The sequence below is a fragment of the Chamaea fasciata genome, unplaced genomic scaffold (genome assembly GCF_029207755.1).
Source record: "Chamaea fasciata isolate MVZ Bird 193981 ecotype frontalis unplaced genomic scaffold, bChaFas1.0.hap1 SCAF_18, whole genome shotgun sequence".
Taxonomy (NCBI): domain Eukaryota; kingdom Metazoa; phylum Chordata; class Aves; order Passeriformes; family Sylviidae; genus Chamaea; species Chamaea fasciata.
In genome coordinates this window covers 3805423-3831361 of record NW_027094103.1, presented here as the reverse complement: position 1 = coordinate 3831361, position 25939 = coordinate 3805423, and the positions used below count along the sequence as shown (strand labels likewise).

General features: G+C 40.1%; 1 long non-coding RNA gene across 2 annotated transcripts; it reads left to right on the top strand.

Annotated features, from left to right (window-relative positions):
- The first annotated feature begins 1361 nt into the window (after nucleotides 1-1361).
- LOC136298758 (uncharacterized) lies at nucleotides 1362-24326 on the top strand. 2 transcript variants are annotated; one of them, XR_010723361.1, is made up of 10 exons: nucleotides 1362-1412; nucleotides 2145-2317; nucleotides 10658-10837; nucleotides 12493-12676; nucleotides 13566-13683; nucleotides 18224-18315; nucleotides 18722-18833; nucleotides 20907-21075; nucleotides 24033-24158; nucleotides 24243-24326. It is a non-coding gene; the product is annotated as an uncharacterized lncRNA (long non-coding RNA). The 2 variants fall into 2 exon arrangements; XR_010723362.1 differs by having other exon boundaries at nucleotides 1380-1412; nucleotides 2142-2317.
- Nucleotides 24327-25939: the final 1613 nt, after the last annotated feature.

Genomic DNA, 25939 nt, shown 5'->3' with positions numbered 1-25939 from the left:
AAACAAAACACCCACACGCAGGGGACGTTTATCGAGAGCAGGCTTTGACAAAGTATGCTCCCATTTAGGCTCTCGTGCTCTTAATATGTAAAAACGTGTTGTCACCCTGGTGTCACCACTGCCACGGCAGGAGCTGCCTGAGCTGACAGCGCTGAGGCTTCACTCTGCTTTCCTGCGGCACTCCCAAGTTCTGCTTGCACTCTAAACTTGCCTGCAGAGACCACTCGCTCTGTTTTCTCCGAATTACCTTAAACAGTTGCTAAACTGCATAACAAGTTTAGCAGTAGGTGACTCCAGGGTTTTCTAAATTTTTCTGGAAACTTCTGACTTCGTTGATGAGAGTGTTAATCTAAGGAAAGAGATTCATTTGCAATTGAACAGCAAAGAGTACAAAAAGATGATTTACATCTGGCAGGATTTAGTTACAGCCTGCTGCAAATAAAACTGACAAATTACCCCTGCCAGCCCCAGCAGGGTACAAATTACACGAGTGTTTACAAGCTTCTGAGACTTTAAGTCTTTGAAGAGCATTCACTGGGGGAAAAAAGCTGAATTGAAGCAAGCAGCAATAAGACAGACATCTATATAAAGACTTAATAATTAGGTTAAATCTAAGCAAATGTGGCAGTCGAGACAACGTGGGATATTGTATCAGCATATGTTGGAGAAAAATTAAGCTCTTGCACTGTTTGAGATTAACTGCATAAAAGTCAAGGAAGTTAAACCAGCTTCTTTGCATGCACTGCTGTAGAGAAACCAGAGCTTTACATTTCACAATGAAGTGAAATTTAAGTGGTTTAAATGTTCAAATTTTTATGTGAGAGTAATTTTTAAATTTTATACTATTTACTTGTGGTACCATTAGATTTCACATACTTCCCTTCTTATCCTTCTCTGCCCCCAATTATTTTTATTATTCACTTACTCAACTGAATCAGTTTTAGTGGATTTTCCCTTGATAAACTTGACTGAAAATAGTAATAAACTGTAAACAAAATAATAAATCCTATGTATTTTGAAGGCTGGATAAGCCATTTTAGTAAAGCATGACTCGGTTTTGCCATAAATGCACTGTTAGTTATGTTTGCCTGCAGTCATTATTCTCTGCTAAGTTTCAGAGGGATTGTCTCCTTGAGGTCACGTTAAAGTTCTTTTGATGATAATCTGCCAAAGATCACTTTACTTCTTGATCTACGAGTTGCAGGTGCTTGGAGCTTGCTTTTGGTTGTTTTGCATTCTTTATTTTCAAATGAGTAGGAGGAGAAATAGCTGCAAGTGTTCTCTAGGATACAAATTACCCTCATTTAATTGGTATTAAAAGTCTTGCTCAGCTTAAATAGTAACACATTGATCTGTAGGCATTTAGATGAAGCAGGATGCTTCAATGCAAGTTACAGGTTTTTTACACATAGGTAATATTTGTTCTTACTCTTTTAATTGAATTCCTTTTTTAAAAAATCTTATTACAACTCTCTTACACTTTTAGGAATGCTAATCTGATCAATCTTATAATGCCTAGTACTCAAGTATGTGCAAGCATTGTCCTGTTCATCTCTGCAGCACAGAGAGGTATTAGGTGAATAAATATTACTCTCAGGGCTAAATTATGGAAGTCCAATTGGGGATGTAAGATTAATTGTCACTTTTACAGCTGCAATTGGAACTTTGTGTGTCTTGGGGAAGTAAATATCCTACTCACCTTACTAATTCTTCTAGACTTCAGTGCTGCCTCTGCTTCTCTGATTTTATTTCTAATTTCAAAGTTGACCTACTAAATTAGAATCTCCAGGGAAAGACTTTTTGTGAGCTGCAGCCCATTACTCTGGGGGAGTGCAGTTGTTCTCTCTAACAGATGGACTCTTTAGCCTGATTTTACTGAGGACATTTGTTTCGTGGGCCACATTATAATAAATGCAGATTGGCCTTCCACTGAATTTTTAATGGTAATGCAATCTGCAAAATTATGTTAAATGTATATTTTTAATGATGTGAATAGATTTGATCTTAATGTGTTTTGATGTCATATTTTTTCCCTGAGTGATTGAACTCCCTGATTTTAGTCTTTCGTCCCTGTCCACCCTACAGCAGCCAGTGCTGCTAAGGGGACGGGCATAACTGTGGTCCTTTCTGTACTTTGTCAGCAGAATTGTCTCTTCAGTCCTGACCAGACCTGTCCTCCAACCCACAGAGGACAGTGGTTTCTGTGAAACTGTTCTTGGATATAAAATTTGGGTTGCAGAATTCCTTTTATTCCTGCTGCAGTAGATGGAAAGGACCCAGCTTAATTTTAACATCCCAAGCAGAGTTTGAAGGGCTGGTAAGTAAGAAATGCCCTACCTGTTAAGCATCCCTCTGCCATCTTCTAGTCCCACAGATTTCACTCACAGCTGCATTCAAAACTAAGTTCATGTGATTTCCCATGCCTGAGTGGAAACATTTTCACAATGAAAACATGTTAGCCATTCACCTTAAGGGTTTGTTACTTTGGCTAAATCTAGAAAAAAAGAAACAGCAAGAATGGCAAAGAAATCAAAGCCCGCAGATGTTTTAACCAAATATTGAAATAGGGAGTTGCAGGAGAACATAATTTCAAATGAGAATGACTATGCTGCTGGTTTGGATCAAAGGCCGTGTCAGCAATGCTTCTTGTAATAATTTCAGACATTAAAATAGGAGATATATTAGGAGAAAAAGCAGAATGGAAAGTGCAAAAAGTAAAGAAGAAAAGTGGAGTTTTCTTCTCCAGGGCAGCAACTTTTTAATCTCAATTAAAGCAGTCAGGCTAGCAGAGCAGCATGCTAATACTTACTACAGAGAGTCAGTGAATACAAATGACCTTTGTGGATTTGGTTTTTGCTGCTTTTCCTCCTGATTGAAAAGGACACCCAGCAGTTGTCTTAATTGGATGTTAATTGATACATATTCACAGGAAGTAGAATCTGTGATCTTGGAGCTTGTTTGTATGAAAGAGTATAATGGAACGAAGTGTGAGGAAGTTTTTGTAATGATCACAGTGACATAGCAGAGTCGCAGGAATTTTAAAATTATCTCAGAAGTGTTGGAGGAGTCATTACCAGAACAGACTTACTGCATTCATACAGCTTTAATATTCTGCCTTGCACATTAAAAACGTAATTAAACTACAGATAAACCTTATAATTATGACCTCATACCTCCTGTCAGTAATGTTCTCTTACACTTTCTTGAGTCCTCATGATGACATAAAAGAGCATGATGAGATAGAATGCAAACTACTCATCTCTCAAAACTATCAGTCCCTATTCCCAGGTATGAAGTGCTCCCTGATGAGCTGGGCCCAGTCGCTCCAGGAGGTTCCTGTCCCCTCCTCTATATTCTTGTACCCCCACACAACATGGAAACATGGGAAGGAATTTGCTTATAGTACTTCCCAGTGTTTGATTCAGTGGGTGGAATACAGTGTGGCAGGAAAGACACCACCTTTGTCCTTGAGCATTCAAATACCCGTGGCTTTGAGCTAAGAATTATGTTTTCATTTCTATTGCTATTTTTACTAGAACTAAGTAAAGTCAAGCAGCACAGTCCCTTCAAAATGACATTGAGCTCTGAGGGAGTTCCTGTCTTATTGCTTTGTTCCAGTGACACCTGTAAATGGGATCTAGAGATAATGCTAAGTAATCCATGCTTTGAGGATGTACTGTATGAGAACCAAGAAAGTAGAAGTCTTTATAATTAACAAATTGGAGAAGCATTAAGAACAGCTACGCAGCAAGAGAGACTACAAAACTATTGGAAACTTGTAGTGGTTAATTCGTAAATAAAAGCAGGTTGCCATAAACCACTTCTGAGACCAGCTCAGCCCACCAAGACCATGCAAGCATACTGGACACACTCCTGTTCACAAAAAAATAGAATTTAAAACTAAGCATTTTGCTTCAAATGAAACTGGCTGAAAACACCTTTTTTGTGTCTGTAAAAAGGAGGTATGAAAAATGATAGAAACTGGAAACTCTGCAAGGACAGTCATGTAAGCACAGGTGCCATGTAAAAAGGACAAGTTGTGGTCACCGTCAGTGCCTAGGAATTGACAGATTTGAGCTGCAAGCCCAAAGGAGAAGTGTCCGTGCTATTCCATGAGCCAGCCAAGCCTTTACCTGCAAAGGGCACATGGAACCTCTGCATGGAATTAACCAGAGTTTGAGGGAAATGCCTCCTGTTCTCTTGTTTCCCTGGGCTGTGCTGGTTAGATAAAGCGAAATGTCAAACTGCTGGCAGTTCAGCAGTGTTCAACCGGCTGCTTTTTCTGGTTTAAATTAGGAACTGGATCGCTCTTTAAAATGGTTCAAGTTTCCTGAAGGCAGATCTCTAAAAGTCACTCTGCATGCAGAAAGCCCAGCCTCTCCTAATCCATCCTTTCTGCCTGGAACAACAGACTGCCTGTAACCTGAAGAGCAGTTTCTCCTATTTCTTTTCCTGATAGTGGCTGTGGATCTCCCTTTAGCAGAAAACCATTTCAATGTGATTGAAATGGCAGCCTGTACTGAAAGACTTTAATGTGTTATTTTTGGAGTTCTGGTTACGACCTTGTCTGTCCTTACCTGTGAATGTGTCCCAGTGCTACTCGAATATATGCGGATAGAAGATGTTTAGTGTTTAGGAGTGTGATAAGCTGGCATTCCTTAGTGCATATATTCACTGGAAGGTAAAGTGGAGTCTATAGGAACAGGCAGGAGAGGCAGCGTAGAGTTAAGAAGCAAAGACAGTGCTGAGAAGGTGAAGTGTTTATCTGCCAATTTGAGTTCCCAGTGTATTTAATACTTTATAATGTCAGTTGCTTGGAAACCAGTGTTTGGTGCCCTTTTGCTGCGTGGCAGAAATCACTCTAATTGGCATGTTTCTAGCACTGTCACTGCTGGCAGTTTGCAGGTTCTTTTTTTTTTTTTTTTTTTCTCCAGAAGCAAAATTTTTCTTTTACATGAATGATGGCTCACATTAATTAGACAGCAGTCATGGGGAAAGACAGCCATTTAAGTGTATGGATGTATGAACCATTATCTCTATCATCAATCACTGGGAAGACTGCTACTCCTATCAGCATTTCTGCCTTTCCAGAGGCTGTTCCTTTGAGTCTCAATTCCTTTCCTTTTAGTCAAAAATATTTGTTTATATTTGAGATTTCTTATGTGTAAATAGTCCATCCTTATTAGATTTTACTATTTATCTAAACACAGCAATGTAATCCCACATTTCTGGTACCCCAATGACATATTGTCACTGGATGTTTGAACAATGCTGACATGTAAAATGAGGTTTCCATTATTTAGCAGTAAAATATCATTGCTCTGTAAATACCTTAATGTAGTAAAGCAAGATATGAAACCATGAGAATTGTTTTCTACTTTCACATTAATATCTTGAAGCAGCATTATTTCCTGGTGGAGGATGAGGGTCCTCACTGAAATTCTGCTTAATAAGCAGTGAGATTTTATTGGTAATATGAACATAAAGTAATTATTGTACATTCTTACAGCTAGAAAATGGAAACCCCAGAAATCTCCACGTGATTTTTTTCTTTTGAAGTTTTGATAATAGCTTACCCACAGCTTTTTGGAGAAAAATTTAAAGCAAAGCTCTGAAATCTCACGGGACTGTTTTTCTGCCCTTCATCACTAAAAAACTGACTTTTTGGTGCTGCTCTGGAAGTACTTTGCCCACTCACCTTTGTTTATGTACTCCTCCTGAGACAGGATTTTTGTAATTCCTAGTAGCCAAATGTGTTTCGGCTTCTCAGTGTTAGAGAGCCTCCTCTTTTTCTGACAAGAGGTTCTGTCTCATTTCACAATGGATGCAGCATCTGTGTTTTAACATCTTTGTAGTTAATTGAAAACCACTCTGAGACACTTTGAATATGCAGTACTACGTGAATGCATCTACCTGTGACATCTCCTATCACAGTGTGGGTGGTGTTTTGACTTTTGAAGATCTTTATTTCCTGTCACACCACCTTCTGTGAATGTACCACAAATTTGCTTGTGTCATACTTGAACTTGTTTCGTGACTTATTTCCTGGTCAGATTTCCATAGATAATGTGCCTCTTTCCCATTATGCAAATCCTGGTTTTGTTTTCTAAACAGACATTTGAGTACAGAATATTGTAGTCATCTGCAGCAGAATAAAATGGGAATCAACATCTGAAACAATGTGGGTATTCCAGATTGTTTGTGTGTCTTCAACTGCTCCAGACAGATGTTGATGTGGCACTGCTTGAGTTCTTTGGCAGAATCATCAGTGGTTCAGCATGGAAAATGATCACAGATGTGTGATTTTCTGTGGGTTGGTACCTACATTTAATAGATTTTTAATGTCGTTATCATCTGGTCTTCGCCGAATTAAAGAAAAGTGGGTGGATGAATGTTTACCCATTCGGTTCTTAGTATGTAATTATTCAAGCATTGAATGGGAGCAGTCACCACTGTGCTCCTGACTCCTTGTGTGGGCATCTCTAACTTGGCTGTGAAGACTACCAAACCAGAATTTATAATTAATTTGCATTAGTAGCTGCATTTGAACTGTGAGTAGTTGCAAGCTTTTTCTGTCTACATGCTGAGCTTTCAGAGCATGACCCAAATGCAGAGCTCGATAGCAGGACTTGCTGGCTGACTCACCACTACATAAATTCAACTTCAGGACTTTTGGTAATTTCAGAAATAAATTTCAGGATTAATGTGTGTGCCCTGTAATAACTCACTGAATAATTCTATAGTGAACAATGCCCTAATTCTCATTTACAATGAGGCTGCCTTACATTGCTCAGGAAAGGTGATAGAACAGTCCTAGCAGAAATAAATTTGGGACATATTGGCGTGGATATAAATTACAGTGCTGAATGTAAGGCCCTGCAATACCAAGTGAAATGGTCAGCAGCTCCAGTATTTGCTGATAAGAGAATGGAACGCTGGTGTAAATCAGTATCACTGTTGACAGCATACAAGAAATGCAGGGTTTGCTCTCCTATTGTTCTGTGCATGCTCTGTAAATAAGAAAAGCACTCTGTACCTATGGAATTTCTTTTATCTTGGCAATTCCTGCAGTTTCACCATTATTTGCTATTTAGCTGTTGTAGCACCTTGTCACGAAGTTAAGGGACATGGAAGAATTGTTTTAGCCATTAAAATGCAGCAACAGCTCCAGTGGAGTCTGATGTGTTCTAAAGCAGATACATTCAATATATATTTGGGGGGACTGGATTAAAAGACAGGATTAAAAAAAAAATAGTGTTCTATTAAAAGTGAAACAGCAGTGAGGGCAGTGGTGTGTAATCAATTGAAATCTGATTAATGCAGTGTTAACACTTGTGCTCCTGCAGAGAATTGCCATAACATCCTGAATCCTTCATCTTGTCAGAACTTCCATTTTACTGCATGTTCAAAAAAAACAGACTCTCCAGTACCATGCTTCCCCCAAAACTATAGATGAGTATAGATTTCAAGTTTAATCCAAATGAAGTCAGCTTCCTGCTCTCCCTTATTTCTTCACTGGATATTGCTTCGAAATCTTCAGGGTCCAGATGTTCACTGTCCTCGTTTGAGATTTGTGATGGGATCACAGCTCATGATGGCATGGCTGCAAATAATGCAAAGTGCTTGTTTAGAAGATTTGTAGTGGGCTTTAATACAGTTTTAGTCTGCTCAGGAAACAGTCCAGCTGTATTTGCTGTAGCTTCAAAGTTGTTTCCTCCTGCACTTTCTGGTTTATAAGCAAATGGATTGTTGTACTACATTTTCTGCCACAGAAAATCCTTACTGGCAATGGTTGCAGTGTGAATTAAATTGCACTCGTTTGTCACCTGGGAAGCCTTAGCTCCTCTGCAGTTTGCCACTCCTGCAGCAAGTCGGGTTCCTCCCAACACCCGCGGCAGGTTCTGGCCTGGTGCCCAAAGAGGAGCTTTTATGGGTCTAGCAGGGAATTGCTGCAGATGCACATTGAAATGCTTTTATGAAAATAAAGGAAATGGCCCTTAGCCTGAGCTCACAGTGGCTTTCAGAGCAGTGACACACAAGTTTCATTTATATTTGCAATTGGCTGTGAGCCTCTGGAAAAGGCTGGATTCTTTCCAACAGTGTCCAGAGCAGGAGATGTTCTGGCATCAGCTTTGTTGATATAAAGGCTGATTCCATTGAGGTAAGAAAATTGAAGAAGCCATTTTATGAAATGGTGGCTAACAATTTCCGTGATTGGAGAAATACCTATATATACTTTGCTTGATAGCTACCTAATTACTTTATTTACTGCTTAAAATATTTGTGCACCAGGAATCTTCAGCCTTAGAGAGAGAATCAAGCTGGTGTAAATTGTCTGCACCTCCAGCCTTGGGGAATGGGGCACAGGGAGAGGAGGAGAAACAGTTAATGAGGCTGAAGCACCTGGTGAGACCACCCATTGCATCAAACACTGGAGCAGCCAAGGGCTTTGCAATTTTCTTCCCATTTTCCTGGCTATTCTGTTCAGGCTGGAGCCAAACCAGCTGAGCTGAGCAAGGGTTTGGCATCACATCAGTCCTTTAATAACTATCTCTCCCCTGAATTTGTTTCTGCACACCATAGCTCTGACATTATCAACTATAAAATTTGATCTTCTCGGGAAAATAAAACCTTGCTGTGATTCCTTTGAAGGCAGTAAAGATGGCCCGGGGTACTTAAACAACTAGAAACTATGTAAAAATCCCTGCTAAATACCTAGCTTGTCCTTACCCTGATGAAAAAGTTTCTGACATTCCTATCACAGCTTCCTAATGTTTTACTAGCACTTAAATCATAAACTAGGACAAATTTAGGATTTCCTTTTCTTTTTATGAGTAATTTCCTAGTCAAAGGCACCAAGAATCCCAAATCTTAGCAGTAAAAGTTCAATCCTCCAACACTTTAATGGCCAATTAACTGATGACCTTGAGTCTCTAAAGGATTTACAGAGTAATTTAGTAAGTGCATAGTTACATCAAGCACTGAAAATACACTTGCAACCCATTTTCTATATATGCAGTACACTGCTGGGTCACTCCTTTGTGCATGTCTTTGACCCTTATCTGTAATAATATATTCCTGCAGAGAAAACTGGAATTATTCCACAGTACATTATTACTGCTCAGAAAACTCTTTTAACGTTCCTGCTGATAAAGATATTAATGTAGAAGAATTAGACATATCCTTTTGTCTGAATGGCGCTTGAAAATCTGTGTTGTGACTACAGCTGACTGAAGCTCAATTACTTTAATAAACGTATTCCAAATTTCACCTTGATTACATTTGCATTTTAATGAACGATTCTCGCCTACTTGTCAAATAGGCAGCCCAGCGAAATTTATTAAGTTATTGTATAAACAGGGTATTGTGATGCCCGAATTCAAATGGAGAAATATTTGATGTCATATTCCGGCAATATGTTGTAAATCTACAGTGTAGAAGAGTGCATTGGTTATCTCTGTATTTTAACTTTGAGTTTATTTTACTGGGTTTTTTTTTAAAGAGCCCATGAACTTTTAGGATCATTCATAAATACCCCAAAAAATGAAATTATGAGTAGATATTTTTGTGTGTTTAAATCAGATGGTTGTTACAGCTCTTTTATATGCTGCGTTGCTGTTAAATGTTCTGTTATTTATCCCTTTTGCTGTAGTTGAGAAGGAAGGAGGGAGTACACTGCTCCCCTTGAGAACTGGGGAATTTGGTGCCTGAAATTACAGAATCACAGAACGTGCTGAGTTGGAAGGGACCCACAGGGATCACAGAGTCCAGCTCCTGGTCCTGCACAGGACCATCATCCTGTGCCCGAGAGCGATGAGCACCTTGTGGCCTTTGGGTGCTTTAACTCCTGTGGTTAGAAAAGAGAGTTATTACTTGTCAGTAAAACAAATGAGGCCCAGCTTTTGAGCCTGGATTGTGTTTGAAAGAATCAATACAGTCTGATGACTCCTGATTCAAAAGTCAGCAGCACATCCACTGGCAGGGATGTGTCCTGTAGTGTGGGGTAAGATGCTCCTTGGACTTGGATCTGCTGCTACATCCTTACTAACATTTTACTCCAAGGCTGCAGAGTACCTGTGTGCCAAATCCCTTTCACTGCCATCACCTTTGCTTTTTCTACTTCCATTTTTTTTTTTTAACCTCTATTGTTATCCCACAGGCAGCACAGCATAGTAATTTATTTCCTTCTCCTGCAGTAATGCCCTGCCTGTTCCCTTCAGCTCACTGACAGACTGCCCTGGCACCTTCCCTTTCCCTCAACAGTGCAGCCTTCCAAGAGCATGTGGAATTCAGCAGTGAACAGGCAGCTGCAGGACAGTGACAGCTGAGCTCACACAGGGAGTCCAGTACTGCTAGAAATTGGAATTAGATGGGGTGTTTACACTTTTGAACCAAGTACTGGACAAAGTGATGCTGAGCTCAAGACATCCAATAGCCTGTGTGATGCTGAAAGAGATAAGGGAAAGTTCTCCCAGTTCATGCTGGGGAATTGTTGTCCTCTGTTATCATATTGCAGAGGGAGATACTAGTGTTGAACTCTTGAATATAGAAGAATGTGAAATCATCTCTAAAAACTAAGTGGGTGGGCAACAGAGGAATCAATCAATTTAATGGTGTGTGATCAGACCACTGCCCAAGTTGTGATGATTTTTGGCAGGCATCACCTCAGTTCTGTGAAGCAAGGTGGAGAATACTTTCATATACTTGGTCAGGAATCGCTGAAGAGGAAGAGTGCACAGAAAGCAACCCAGCAGGCTCGGGGCACATGAGAAAGAACTGAGTTCCAGCCACCCAAATATTCCTCTGATGTGGAGGAGTCAAAGGAACAAATAAACATGTAAGTCAGCTCAGAGGTCTTTGGATGATCTGAGGGCAGTGGTTTTAAAAAGTGACAGTTTCCAGTTTCTGTCATTCCTTGCTATTGAGGTAGTTCCCTTGGATGGACTAGAAAGGGATAATGCTTAAAGTCTGGGTAAGTGAGCAGCTGTAAACTTGGCAAGCGTGGGGGGGAAAAGTGCTTGAAGTGGTTTTTAAAAGAGGACGTTTAGAAGGCAGGCAGAAGGTGAGTGAACTCTGGAGAGGTTTCATAGCTACCTCAGAAATGAAAAGAAAAAACCTGGTGAGCTTGTGCCATGCTTTTGTTTCCCCAGTGTGGGAACCCACAGCACTAAGAATAAAATAGAATTACATTCAGCAGAAGTAGCTGGGTTTCTTCACAACTCCACGCCTATTACTCAGAAACTTCTTCAGGTTTTCTCTCCATTTGATCACGCAATTGTCTTCAGTCCTTTGGCTCCCACTGCACCTCTAATGCCCATTGTAACACAAGTTGTCTTCCACCTGCCAGCTCTCACTGGGTGATGATTAAATCCTTGCTCAGCAGGACAGAGGGACTCTTCTGGAGGTCATAGACCTTTGGAGCTTTAGTGCATCAAAAGCTCATCCATCTCCAGCAGTCTTTTCTCATCACTTTGCTGTGGCTTTTGTCACTCCCAGGTACCACCTTCCTCTCATGAACTGATTCTCAACTTGTATAACTCATTCTCCGCAGTCATCAGAGATGCCATCATGCTCTAGTCATGAACTGAGACAACAATATGTAACCATTAATAAAAAATAAGAAATAAAATATCTCCTGAGAGTGCAAAAAACCAGATAAGAAAACCAATCAAATAGTACAGACAGGATGAGAAATTCTCAACAGAAATGTATCATATTTATTAGAGTGACATTGAGTATCCAGCAATCTGAATGGTGCCTGATTGAACAGCTAGAAAAGGTGGGAAAGAAACAAAGTATTCCTGAGAGATAGTGTGATGGAAGGAGAAAACAGGTCAAAGAGACTCATGGCAGTGAATGAGCAGCACCCACAGCCTGTAAAAAGCTCAGTTTTCTGTTACACTGGTTTGGCCAAGATTCTTCTCACTGGGGTGAATCTTTTCAACTTAATCTTTGTTATTTTCTGTGCCCACAATATGGTAACCCAGGAACAACTGAACAGAATTTGAAGCACATCTTGAAACTTTGGCCTCAGGTATATAGTCCTACCACCTCCAGTGGCATGATTCCAACAGAAAACAAGTGAAAACAAGAATGGAATGCCAGCAGTGTGTCAGCATCTCTTCTCAAACAAATCAGTCACATTATTTCCTCTGCTTCCAAATCTGATTTCGCATAAATGCTTAATTGCTAATAATAAGCAGTAGTATAAATGTGTGAATACAAATAATACTGTATTTATAATTTAGAAAGTACTGTAAGCATATTAGAAATAAATGAAAATTGTATATCCTGATAAACATAGAAGTATCCAACTTTCAATATAAATAAATGCTAATAAGTACAGTCATTTACAATTTAGAAAGGCATCTAAGTATTCTTTTAAAAGCTAAGAAGAGGAGGGAGTGTGATGAAAACAATTCACAGTTTAATTTGCTCTACCTTAATTTCACATACTACTTTTTTAACTTCAGTCCTTCTTCTTTCCCACAGGAGATAGCCACATGGGGAAATCAGGAAAAAAGAAGAAAAAGATGACCTTACAGTCATTTAGTACTGTTTATGCCAGTGTCTGGATTCCAAACCACCCTGGAGCAAAAAGTTTGAAGAAAGATTCATGTCCTGCCCTCCATGGTAGGACATGAGTGAAACTCACAGTGACACAGACCCATCACAGGTACACCCAGAGCTGCTGTTCAGCTGCTGAAATTGTATTCTGAGAATTTCAGGGGTTGGTGGGGATACAGCCTGTCTTTACTGATAGCAACTGTTAAATTACAGTGGTTTAAATGATTTAAATTATTTAAATTTTAACAACAAACGATTGAATCTTGAAGAATGCCTTGTATGTGCACATGTGCAGAAGCACAATCACGCATCATTTGCCTTGCTGACATTCACTCAGCAAGTTCTAAACTGCATAAAATGTTTTATGTGGTGCAGCTTTCAGGATTGGGCTCATTTTAAGGAAAGGCTGTGAAAATTAAAGTTTAATCAGCCAAGGTAAAAGTGGGCCTATGAAAGAGAGAGAGGGAGAAGGCAGTGCTTGTACCATGTTTGTTTCTCTGTAGTTTGGATTAGTCACTAACACACACAGTCTGGTCTGCTCTAAGTTCATTAACCCAATTGCTCAACAAATGTGCCTTTATATATTTACACGGAACAAGCTGAATGCCAAAGATAATCTTGGTTTGGAAAAAGATGAGCTCAACATTTTAAACTTGCACACTGTTTTTACATAAATGCAAAACTTAGAAGCTCCTGTAGAATCCAAACCCCCAAGAATCCACACCATAGTGGGATAAGTGTCAGAATTCTCCTAGGTTTGAAAGCAGCGGGAAGGTCATCAATAAAAGCCCATTGGAAATTTCACATCCAAAAATATTCTTTGAGGACACAGATTTATGTATCAATACTAGAAAACCTTGAGAGGTGTCTAGAACCCACTGGGACAATTAAAAGCTCCTGCTACAGAAATAATTGGATGTGTCTATTTGAGCCCACACAGTGCCAGCTGGGCTTTTTCCTTGACTGGAATGTAACATGTTGGTTTCTCCTCTTTCCAGTGAACACCTTTTCCAACAGCTCTGTGCCACACACTGCCTTTTGGAAGCTTTGGCGCTCAAATCCAACAGTTTGACCCATTCCATATTGACCTGCTGGAATCCCAGGGGAAGGAGCAAGGTGCTGGGGATCTTTTGTCCTATTTATGTTGTTGTTTCTCTTCTTTCAAGAAATAACCATTTCAGTGGAATGTTATTAATTCGGTGCCATGCACCATAAACAAATCCTGGATTGGTTTTGTCCCTGTGCAGTCAGCAGGGAGTGGTACAGTCAGACCAGCAGCACAGATTCCTCCTCTCTTATTGCAGCTTGCAGAACCAGGAGAAAATACTGATCCCAGCCAAATCTGTTTTCTTCCCTTCTTCTCTTTTGGCTAATAAATATGCAAATTAAATGCATTTAGTAATAGATGTATGTATATTCCCACAGCCTTCCCTTGAAGGGTTATCCCACTGAACTCAACAGGAATTCCATGTACATTATCATTACAGAACAAAGCCAGCTATTAAGTGATACTTAGTAGTTGATTTTATTCTATCAATTATGTGTGACAGCAATGGGTATTTTGTAAAAGATCTCTTGCTTCTAAACTTTTATACTGCCAAAAGTAAATAGTAATTTAGGTTTTCAACAATTTTTTAGTCAATATAATAATGTTGACATAACGTGCATTTAAGTTATTTGGTTGGTTGGTAAGAACAGTTTATGCTCTGACTTGCAGGGTAAAGCTCTCCAAAGCTGTTGTGTTTTCTGTCTGTGTTCTCAGTCAAGACAAACTGTGTCTATGTATAACAGAGGCATAGAAGTAGTATTATACAGGATTAGCCTGGTAAATTGGAGGAGAGAAGCAGTCCTGGTGTGTGTGGTGAATGGCTTTTTCACCCCTTTATATATGGGGACCAACCAGCAGACTGGGATAAAGGAGAATTTGTCAGCAAGTCTCCCAGGTACAAGCTGGCAGCAGAGTATAAATGCACAGAGCTCTGGATTTTTCCCAGGTTTTCCAGTTCTGCAGCATCTGGTTGCAAATTTCCTTTTGCCTCTGATCACTTGATAGATCTGCCAGGGTCTTTATCTGTCGTCTCTGCAATGCAGTTCACTACAGAACTAGGTGATCTTAAATATTTTATTTCCTTCCAAGTCAAACTGGACCAGAAAGGTGCGTTTACCATTTGGTACTGCTAATTACCTTTTAATTGATATTTATATATCATTATTAGGCTGACAGCATGCTCTGCTACACTCTAAATTACCACTCAGGAAGGAGCTCTTGGAGCCATTGGGGAGAGCTCTGGGACTGTTCAGGATCTGTCAAAAAGGCAAGAAAGACCCCAAGAATGAAGAGGACACTAAAAAAGAAAATACGTTATGGAAAAATATAAATATTTTTAAGTGCTTTATCAGTTCCCATTCACCCAGGCTGGTTTCACAAGTAGTAAAGTTTGATTGGAAAAGAAGTGGTGAGATATGGTGGAGATCTGAAATGTCTTCCACATGAGAACCAATTAAACAGACTGAGGCTCTTCAGTGCAGGAGAGAAATGGCTGGAGACAAGGTTATGACAGATCTCTCTAACATCATAGAGTGCTTGGAAAAAAGGTGATTAGAGAGTGGTTATTCACAAGTTCCCTTGACACCAGATTTACTGCACACCAAATTAAATTATCTGGCAGAAAATTTAAAGCAATGGGAAGTGTTTTCAAGCATGATTAAATTTAGGAACTCATTGCTACAATATATTGCTGGAAGTACATTCAAGTGCAAACACGATTTAACAGAATAGAAGGAAAAACAATTAATGGATTACAAGTACAGCTGCCTTGTAGCCTCATACCCCAAATTCACAAATCTTCATGTAGCTCATACAGACATAATTTTGAGAGCACACATAACCCTAACCCACATGTGCACATATTTATATTTCAAAGCTGGGAAAGAGATTCTGTAGCAGGCAGATAATCTGTAGATACAACTGAGCGTGACTAACAGAAAGATTTCTTTTAAGAATTCATGACTCAATACAAAGCATTTTGCCCAATGGTACCTTTGCTTATACAAATTGGATTTTTCAGTGCTTGGTGGCTGAGTGAGGAGCTGCATTAGTGCAAAGGTTTAAATGTTACATCATGCTGACAAGAGGTAAATGTTGAAGCTGCAGTCCTAGAACAACAGGTCACTGCTGAGGAAGTATCATTTATCACTCAGTCCCCACCCAATCAGTCAAAGGTTTTACAAAGCAGATTAGAGTTCTAAGCTTGCTTTCTTCACCCCATTTTAAGAAAAATTAAAAATCTCATTTTCCACAGACAGGGAGTATATGATCCAAACATACAAAATGCAAGCCTTATTTTTCATGGTCCCTGTGTAATGAACAATGTGGAACAATGCAGACCAGTTCAGATGACACACATTTTCTTCACAATGCAAAGGAAAATGTGGGACTCGTATGAGAGATTAAACACTAACTGGATTTTTTTCTGCAAAGCTTTCCAGAGAGCAGTTTAACTTTGACTTCTCCATAAAAAAAAGTATTTTTTGAAAGAGGATATAAGTATTTTTGCAAAGGATCTTCCTTATAGAACTTATTCCTGAATTTGGGGCTTTTCTTTGAGGTTGATCAATGCCTCTTCAACTGATTTATCATTGTTAGATCTCTGCAGAACAGGTAAATGTAGTACCCCATTTCGCAGATGATTAACTAAGGCATAGAAATCAAAGTCAGATGAAATTACTAAATCCTTCCTTGCTTTTTTTCTCTTTTCTAATTAATGTCTGACTAGCTCACGGCTATGGAGGTTAATATTTCAAAAATATTATTATTAATACAGACCAGCTTGATTATTTGCCTTCAGTTTCTCCAGGTGGAAATGAATGAAAGGACTGGGCTCTTCCAAACAAGGTTCTGACTTTTACCATGTAGAAATATCTTGAGCTGCTATTTAACACAGCCACCATTCAGCAGCCATTTCCTCTTCTGTGTGCAGTGCTTCCCAAAAAGACAGGAAAAGGACCTTTTGAATTTGGGGATTACAACTTTAAGGTGTTGTGTACTCAGGGAAATGTCACTTTTTTACCATGTGGGACACACCAAGCACCTTGGAGGATGATTTAGGATTTGACAGCTAACACTGGGATTTCTGCTAAGGAGTCTGACAGGTGTTTTACTGCATGAGTGATTGGAGGGAATAACACAGAGAAAATGGGAGTGTCTGTCTCTCCCAGGGGATGGCACCAAAGCAGGAATGAAACAGCAGTGGGAAGGACAACAGAGACGTTAATTTGAAGGAAAACAGTGAGTTAAATTGACTTTGTAAGTGTTCCAGGGAGCGGAGAAGAAAAGCATTCACCTTACAGTGGGAGGCAGAAAGAGTAAAGGGTATTTTTTGGAGAGAGATCTGCTCAAAGAGGGGGGGTCTGGAAACTGCAGCCAGTGAAGGGCTGCTTGAGGATGTCTGGAGTGGTGGTGGATGCTGATAAGGAGACACAGAGATGTAATTAGATACCTGATGGTGTTAAATGCATTAAATTCCACATGACATTTAAAAGAAGAATGGCAAAGTAATACAGTAGGTTTAGGAACTCACCAGACTTGACAGTTATGCCACTAGCACAGCATGACACAGAAAACAGACTTTCTCCATAGTTTGTTCAAATCTACCTTATTTTCTAATACACCATTTTTATAAGCATCTGTTCTAAAAAATATTTAGTGTCTTCTACTTAATGGGTGAGGTTTTTAACAGCTGCAAGAACAAAGCTTATCTTTTCAACAGTGATTAGTGAATTGGGTGCATTTGTATTTGGGTACCTATCTTGAAACCTCTCAAAAAAATCTGCTTTTCTTTGAAAAAACCCTTAATTTTCAGAAATACTAAGCACCAGATTTCTTTGGGATGTCTCATTCAGGCCAGCATATGTGGCATCCTCTCTGGAAGGGAGAGAGCAATCACTATGAGTTGGCAAGATTTTACAGATTATTTTTTGGCATCCCTACAGGTAAAACATGAAGAGGTGTCAAAAGGTATCAATAAACAAAAAGGTGGTAAGAAGGTTGGACTGGGTATGTCGCTTGATGGGTTTGACAAGGGAAAGCAACTCATCAGAACAGAGTTTGTGCCTTTTCTCTTTCTTTCTTTTTATTCTTTTTTCCCTCCAAACAACCTAATTCAGCATTCAGTAAATTCAGAAAATGTGTGCTTTTTTTTTTTTCATGGGTAGCAGAATAACCATTTTGCTGCTGTGCAAGCAGTATGTACTTTCTGGAAAATATTCCATAAATCTTTGCAAATGGAAAAGATCCTGTGCTCCAGCAACTTTGTAGAAAAAGCAATGTTCTATCTTATTTCTGTGGAATTTTTTCTGTTTCCACCAGAAATACGCAGTCTCTCTATAACATTTGCAGCTAACATGAGATGTGTTCCCTCATCACTCAGCTCTGTGATGGTTTCCACAGCTATAAGATCAACATGGCAAACCATTCTTACAAACAGACTTTGCTGGAGCTTTCTTTTTTTCCCCTTGAGGTCAAGAGAAATAAATTTTATACCTGGATAGCCCCACCAAGTGTGTAAAATCAGGAGTGTTTTAGCAGCACCTGTAGAATGTCTCACATCCTGGAGAAGGCACAGTGTACTTTATTTTAAAGGTGATTATGTCCTAGGGTTTGCTGTCAGAAGAACTACAGAGTGAACTTGCCATTCATTGAGGACCATGAGAGTGTAATACCAAGGAAGCAGAGGCCCAGAAGGCAGGGTAAGGGCACAGAACTGGTTCTGAAGCACACGTTGTGCTGTACAAACTCAGCCCTCTCCGTGCAAAGCACTTGGCATGCAAATGTCAGGGAGCATTTTCTGACACGAGAGCAGCGCAGGCCACGGAAACCTTGCAGCACTTTTAGTACATCCCAATGCAATGTGAGGGCACTTCCCTGCCAGGATGTGACTGATGATAACAATCCAAATTCAGTATCATTTACCATTTTTTAAAATACATCAAATTAGTTCATAAATTTCAGTCTAAAAAACCCGCCTGTACATTATATTAAATTTAGATTTTTTTTGTGAGAATAAGAGTCTTGCTGTATGTTCTGAGCAACACTGGTGCTTGCCACAAAATGATTACCACAGGTTGTCAGTTGTAGTTTTCTGTCTTGCTTTAGCTACCCTGAAAGCTCTTCCATTAAAAGCGAACCCATCTCATTGCCAATATGAGGCAGAAGATCATGAAGAAGCAGCTTGATCCTTACCTGACATCCCAGTGAGCCTTGAGAGGTAGGAAGAGACTGGTTTTTGTAACTCTTGTAACACAACTCAGCTTGCCTTTGACCAGATTTTGTTTTCAGGCCATTTAAAGATGAAGTTATGTGGTTTGACATTAAAATAAAAATGTAGGAATGATGATGGACAGTTTTATGAGTGTGTACAAAAATACATTACAGGTTAAATATTTACAGCAGTGTTTTGGGGTTATTTCTGAATGGCTCTTCTGGGCATATACTTTGGGAATATATACTCTGGACATTTTAATCCTTTTCACACAAAAATTGAATAATAAATTCAGTCCACACACAGTCTGCAGTTTGAAGCATTTTTTACCTACAGCCTAAACTTGGTATAAAATGTAAACACTTCTAATATATTTGTAAAATAGGGATGTATACAGGATACCGAAAAAGCTGGTATTAATGCCCACAGGCTAAACATAAAATATGTTTTTCACATTCATTGTTTTCTGCCTTCCTTAGTGTGTTCCCTGTTAACTCTGCAGAAGTATGATCATGTTCAAAACACAGCTTTAAGTTTTAAATTGATTTTGGTGGGTTGGGTTGGGTTGTTTTTTTGCAGCAGGCAGGAAGGGTGATATTTTCAGAAATACCAGGCTCTGAAACAAATAAAAAATGAAGTATTTTGGAAGTGATATGGAAAGATTAAGACAGCTGGGCATGAGAACTGAAAGAGAACGTGGTGAAGATGGACAAAACTGATAAAAGAGGCACAGAACCCCTGGGTGGCTTTGACTTAGCCAGCACAGAACAGATGTGTTCAGCTCTCTGTGCCAGCCCTGCCCTGCCAAGGGCTGCCTGTGAGCACTGAAATCTCTGTTTCTGCTCTGACAAGGCTGGTCACCCCTCTCGTGGAGACACAAAGCCACGGCAGAGGCTCTGCTTTCCCCAGGCACTTGTCTCGTTTACAATGGGGCTGGTTTTTCCATGCTCTGCCTGCCAAGGAAGCTGAATCACAGAGGAACACTTGACTGCTGCGTGCTGCTTGTCTTGGCTCTCTCATGAAGTGAGAAAAACAAACAAATATGAGCAGTGTAGTGTAAGAATGCACTGAGCAGAACTTCCCTTCTCAAAATAGTGCATGGAGGGGCTGTAAAAGGGCTGTGTGTGACATGATTCCAGTTACCTGGATAATCCAGCCAGGGATAATAAGAACATCCGCAACAGCAGGACACTACTGAGTGTAGAACTGGCCCTGCTGAAGCTGAGAACTGTGAGTTTCATTTTCTACTGGTTTAATGAGGAAATTTCTCACCCCTTTTCTCCTGTCCCAGTAACACGTATCCTAAGCTGGTGGGAGGCAGCTCTGCCCAATGATGTGTTGCCTTTGCAATGGGAGCCACAGCCCTGTTATGCACAGACTAGAAAGGTTTGGAACATCAGTCTTCAGGACTGTCAAAGCCGCACCGCAGAATTTAGACAGAACATTTAAAAATGGCAGTCTTTTCACAAGAGTTTTATTTTTATTGTAAGGTGTAATTCTCCTCCTGTATCTCTGCATTCAGGGTGAAATGGTAAAATAGCAGAGCACTTACATCAGTGAGATTTATGGCAGCACATGGAGAGAGGAGAATGATGATAGCACAGGGAAAAGGACTAGTAAAGACAATCAGAAAGTGTGTCAGAACAGGCACTGATTGCACTGGAAAATCCATAGAGGCCAAACAAAACAAATAGAGAAAAGATGAAGAGGACAAATCTACAGTAAAATGAAAGCATTTGTTGGGATTTTATTATTTCCTTTCATACCCAAGATTGTCATCCAGAATTCGATGAACAATGAAGAAGTCCTGATTTCAATGCCCAGCAAAGGGAATTGGTGCTCAAGTCCAATAAAGTAAAGCTGTTTCACATTATTCACTTTAAAAGTGCCTTCCAGCCCAAAACATTCTATGATTCATTCAGAATTACACTGAGTGGTGCATTCCCCAAAGAGCCATTTTTTCTGTGGAAGTTATGGAGGCTGTGAAGTGGCAGAAATGCCAGGCAAACTCAGAGTTATTAATCAGACGCACATTTGTTCCCCAAAGCTTCTCTTTTATTGCTGTTCTTTCAGCTAAAGGTTTCCTGCATTGCTTGCCAGACTCCCAGAGTGTGTGAAGGGTGACCACTATGTCCAGAAAGACTGGAAAAATATGGAAGAATCCTGATCTGAAAATTCACCCAGATACCTTTTTTAAGGTTCTGTCCGCACTGCCGGTGTGTTCTCCAGAACTGCTGCAGCTGTGGAGGTGAGAAGAGCCCAGTTCTTGATTCCCTGTGTGATGAGGGTGGGGAGAGCAGGCACCTGTGGGTGGAATCCCTGCACTGAAAAGTTACCAGATGAAATAATTTAGGATCTCATTAAATGAAGATTCATTTTTTACAGTACACTTTGAAGTCTTCAGGGGAAAGATGTTATGACAACCATTGGTTTTTTAATCAGTATCATTTGATTATTATGTCATTGTTGATTTATTTACCACCTCAGTGTAAGTGACATCTGTCATAAACTATTAGGACACTCGAGGAGAAACATTAATTTGTGCTCTGAAAAGGGGGGTTGTTCCCAGTCGTTGCATCCATGAGCTGTTCAGGTTTTGTAAATTGTCACAGAATTCTGCAGATACCTTTGTTTTGCTTCAACAACGATGAAAAAAGCAACAGCTCCTAAAGATCTTAAGTTGGGCTCAAATCTCGTAGTTCTGGAAGTTATTGGCCGGCGAGGAAGGACACAAGGAAGACAAGAGAGCACACTGACAGCGTTTACCCCTGTGCAGTGTAACCAGGTACCTCTGACCAAAATGGCAACGATGCCACCTCGTGTTTTGTGTTCTCATCACAGTTGTTCCCCTGACTGCGGGACCAAGAGAAATCTCTCAGAGGCAGCAGTTTTTCTGCATTTTATCGAGTGTTATCATGCCTTTAAAAGGCAAAGTTTGAGCACCCAGCAGGTCCAGATCTGTATTGTCTTGATGTTTGATAACATTCCTCTAACAATACCTACAGTATAGGAAGCATCTACTCAGTACGGATAAATGATTTCCATATCTAAACAGCATTGTCTTGATCTGCTCTTCAGTTTTGCTCTCCTTTATTCAAAAATAGCCCAAACACAGGATAGTTGTAAGATTTAAGACAATTTTTTGCATTAATTATTTTATATTTGTTATTCAGATGGGGGGAGGGGGTTGGCATTGAGTTTATTCTCTAGTTATTTCCTGATTATGGATGAATTCTTGCCTTATTAACATCAGTATTGAAAAGCCAAGCATCATTAGATGCATTTCCCAGGTTTCCAGATGAAGGTACATTTTACATTTTCCCCTGATTACCTCAGCATATGTTTGCCATTACTTCCCAGGGAAAGGCAGTAGAATCACACCCCTGAACTTGTAGACAGTGACAAATACGTGATATTTGTGAACCTGTCTGGGCTCAAATGTGTATTTCCTGGTGGGTCACATTTTCTGGATGGTGGAATTGGTGACCCAGTGACTTTCTTAGCTGATGATTTTAACGAGCTGCTTCCCTGCCTGTCAGAGCTTCCTGAGGGCCCACTGGGGAAAAATGCTGTTTATCCTTCAGCCACGATAAGGGGAAACAAGGCCATGTGAGCACAGTGACTGCTGATGTGTAATATTTTACTGATTAATGGCCTTATTTTGTCCCCCCTCATTATCAAGAGGTAACTGTTTCTCAAGGAAAAGAACCAAGAACACAAATTTCTTTGACTTACAGATTTCTTTGACTTATGTTGTGCTCCTGCTTTTCTCTTTCTATATGTGGCAGTGATAAATTAGCATTTGTACAGGTAAAGAAATCATATTTTCCTCTGTCCATGCTTTTCTTTTCCTCCACTTCAAAATCCAGTGGAAAAACTTCCCTCCAAAAACTCTGCAGGCCTGATCTGGTGCTCAGAGAAATCAGTTGCAGTGATTCCGGCAGATAAGCACAATCAGGTCTCCTTCTGATCTCTGAAACCTTAATTCCATCATTTGCTTCTATTTCTTTTAACTTCCTTGCAGCTCTCAACAGGTTTTAAGAGCCCTCAGATCTTCTCTTCTTCCGGGATCATTTCACCATGATCTGGGTCAAGTTTCATTATCAGGGCTGCTGTGTTACCCTGTGACCAACAAAAAGAAATCTTAATTTAGGAGCTTGATAGCTCCTGGTTGAACTGTGTTTACAGAGGGTGGAACCTTCATCTTGGTTCTTCCTCACTGTATGGAACTGCAGGCAGAGTTTGTGAAATTTCATTTATTAATGAAATTCATTTATATATCACATATAAAAAAATGGAAACAAAGGTGCTTGTCCTCAGCTGGAGGGCACGAGCCACGCTGTGAGAATCCAAATTTTATGCCAGCTAAGGAGGCGACCTAATGTGTCTGCGTGCATGTAAGATGAGAGGATTGTGCCAAATGTAATTAGCTAATGTCTGAGCAGCTCTGCGAGCTCCCAGAGCAGGATGCCAGTGTGAATGTTAGGAGTCTCTAATGGGTTTGTATCTTATGTGTGCTTTTGTTTGATGATGGCTCTTCTCTCACCTATTGCCATCAGGTTTCTCCTCTAAAAAGAAAGAAGATTGTCTTTTTTGCTTCTGCAGCATCAGCATAATGGAACATTTTCTGCTTCTTTTACTTTGAGATGTCAAAGAGCTCCTCTGGAGCAAAAAAGGAGCTTTCCTTTTCCTACTTCCTGAAAAACTTAGTTTCCTCAGGCAAAGGATCCGTAGATTCTCAGCTCTACTCAAGTCTTGATCTTCCAATTTAAAGGACTGAAATAGCATTAAGAGGTCCCAGATAAAAGAGGATTTGGGATTTTTAAACTTCTGAGGGCTTTATCCTGTAGGTATCTTGGATTCTCCCAAATACTTCCATGAACAATCTCAGTCTTAGACTCTCAGTTTCAGCAGACCCTTGCAAGGAAGGTTCAAAGTAACCCATTTAACACCTGGAGATGCACCAAGAGTCCAAGCAGCTTGCTAAAGGTCACCAGAGCATGTAGTGGAGCTGCTCAGATCAGCATTCTGTCCCATCCCAGTCTGACCCTCTACAGTTTCAGCTGATGGAGCAGTGGCTAACAAATTCCACTGGCCAAAACAAGCCATGAAAACTTGGGTTGGTCGCTTGTTTGGAGGGGATTCAGACAATGAACTGTTTCCTGCTGTCCATTCCCAGTGTCACTCAAACCCCTCCCTCCTCAGGTTTCACCTGTGACACTGAAATAAGAACATTTGCCTGAGCGTCACTGGGCAGAAAGCTCTGATTTCATGAGAATTCCCTGGATTTTGGGCTGGCAAGTGCTACAGGAAAACTCAACAATTAAAAGAGTAAGTAATGCCTCTTTCAGCACTCACCCTTCCCTTCTGCTTCAAAAGGGTTCAGAAATTGTCATCTCTATTCTCTTTTCCTAGGAAAGATTCCACCATGGTAGAAAAGAAGCAAACCATCCTATTTTATCAACAATAGTCCCTCTGTGTTTTGTATTGGACATAAAAAGCAGCATCTTATAAATAGGGATTATAAAATAAACATCTCTGTCTTTCTTGGAGATAGGCTGTTTTATTGGAAAGAAATGTCACTGGAGGGGTATTCAGAAACTGGGGTGCATTTTCCCATTCAGAATTTCAAATTTATAAATCACCATTCTGTTCTGCTATCTTTTAAATTAATGGTGCCACACCAGCCCGTTAAAGAGATGGAATTATATTTGTGGCACACTAATAACAACAATTCTTTCTGCTAAGTTTCAATAAATATCACTGTTGTAGCATTGCAGAAGACAAAAACTCAGGCTTACAAACTCCAGGATATTTGGGATCAGCTCCAGCTCCTGTTAAGGTCAGTGGTAAGACTCTTGTTGACCCTGATGAGTGTTGATGACTGTAAAATCAGAATAGATTATTATTACAAGTGCCATGGCTGATCTCGTAACCAGCAGGTTGATCTGGTAAACTGGGTCTGTGTAGCCACAGTCCCACACACAGAATACATTTCCCAGCAGGAAAACTGACCCACCACAAGAAGAAGGTGATCAAAGACAGACAAAGATGGGACCAAATGCAGCTGGGAAGAATTCTCAGCTGCCCCATGCTTAATTTTCTGGATTTTGAATCACAAACAGTTGATCATGAGATCCTGGGAGGAGGTACCAGGGCCTGAAACACCCTGAAATTACCATTTCTTGTACTCTTCTTAATCATCTGTCACTGAACATCAAAAAGGGGCTGTGGATGCATTTTGATCTACGTGATGTAGTATAAGTCAGATCCTTGATTATTCAGCAGTCAAAAAGGGAAATATTCCACCATAAGGGGAAAACTCACTCTTGCACAAAGCACAGCAATCTTGAAACTCTTTCCCCTTAGAGCGTGCCTCCCCAAGGAGCTGGAATGCTCCAGCTACACAGACCCCCTGCAGGCTTTGGGATGGTGGCTGCATCAGCCCCACACCATAGCGTTATTTTTAGTGGTATCAGTCCTGATTAACAATGTCCATTTTCAGGACTCTGATTTTCCATTGTTGATCCAGATTTCTGGAGTGCATTTCACAGGGGAAAGATTAGACACCAAAGTAGGGGAAGGCTGAAAAGAAATCCTTTTCTCTTTGTTGACCGTTTTGGGGGTTTTTTTTCCCCCTGGCAAATGTTTGTTTCTTTCTCATGTGAATTTTATGGCTTGTTATTAGGGTGGCTGTATTTTAGTACATTACATTGTAAATTACACCCAACCATTACATGATAGATTTGGTCAGTGTGCCATAAATTGTAGCAGATTTTTAAAAGATCTCCATGTGGTTGACCACTCCAGCATCTAATTTATTTCTAGAACCAGGTTACTGTAACAGTCATCAAAACATTGAACACAGAGAGTTCATTAGAACATTTCTCAGAATATTCCAGCAAATCCTTGCCTTTCAAAGGCTGCAGTTCCTTACCTGTGGCTCTTCAAACCACACTTACAGAGGAGGGCAGCTGGAAGCTAAGGAAAATACACGTATTCTGTAATGAAAACTGCATTAAAAGGAGGGACAATTACAATGTCCAGCTGTTCCCATTTCTTGCAGGAAAAGAGGAAGAACCATGACACTCATAATCTAAGTGGCTGTGAGA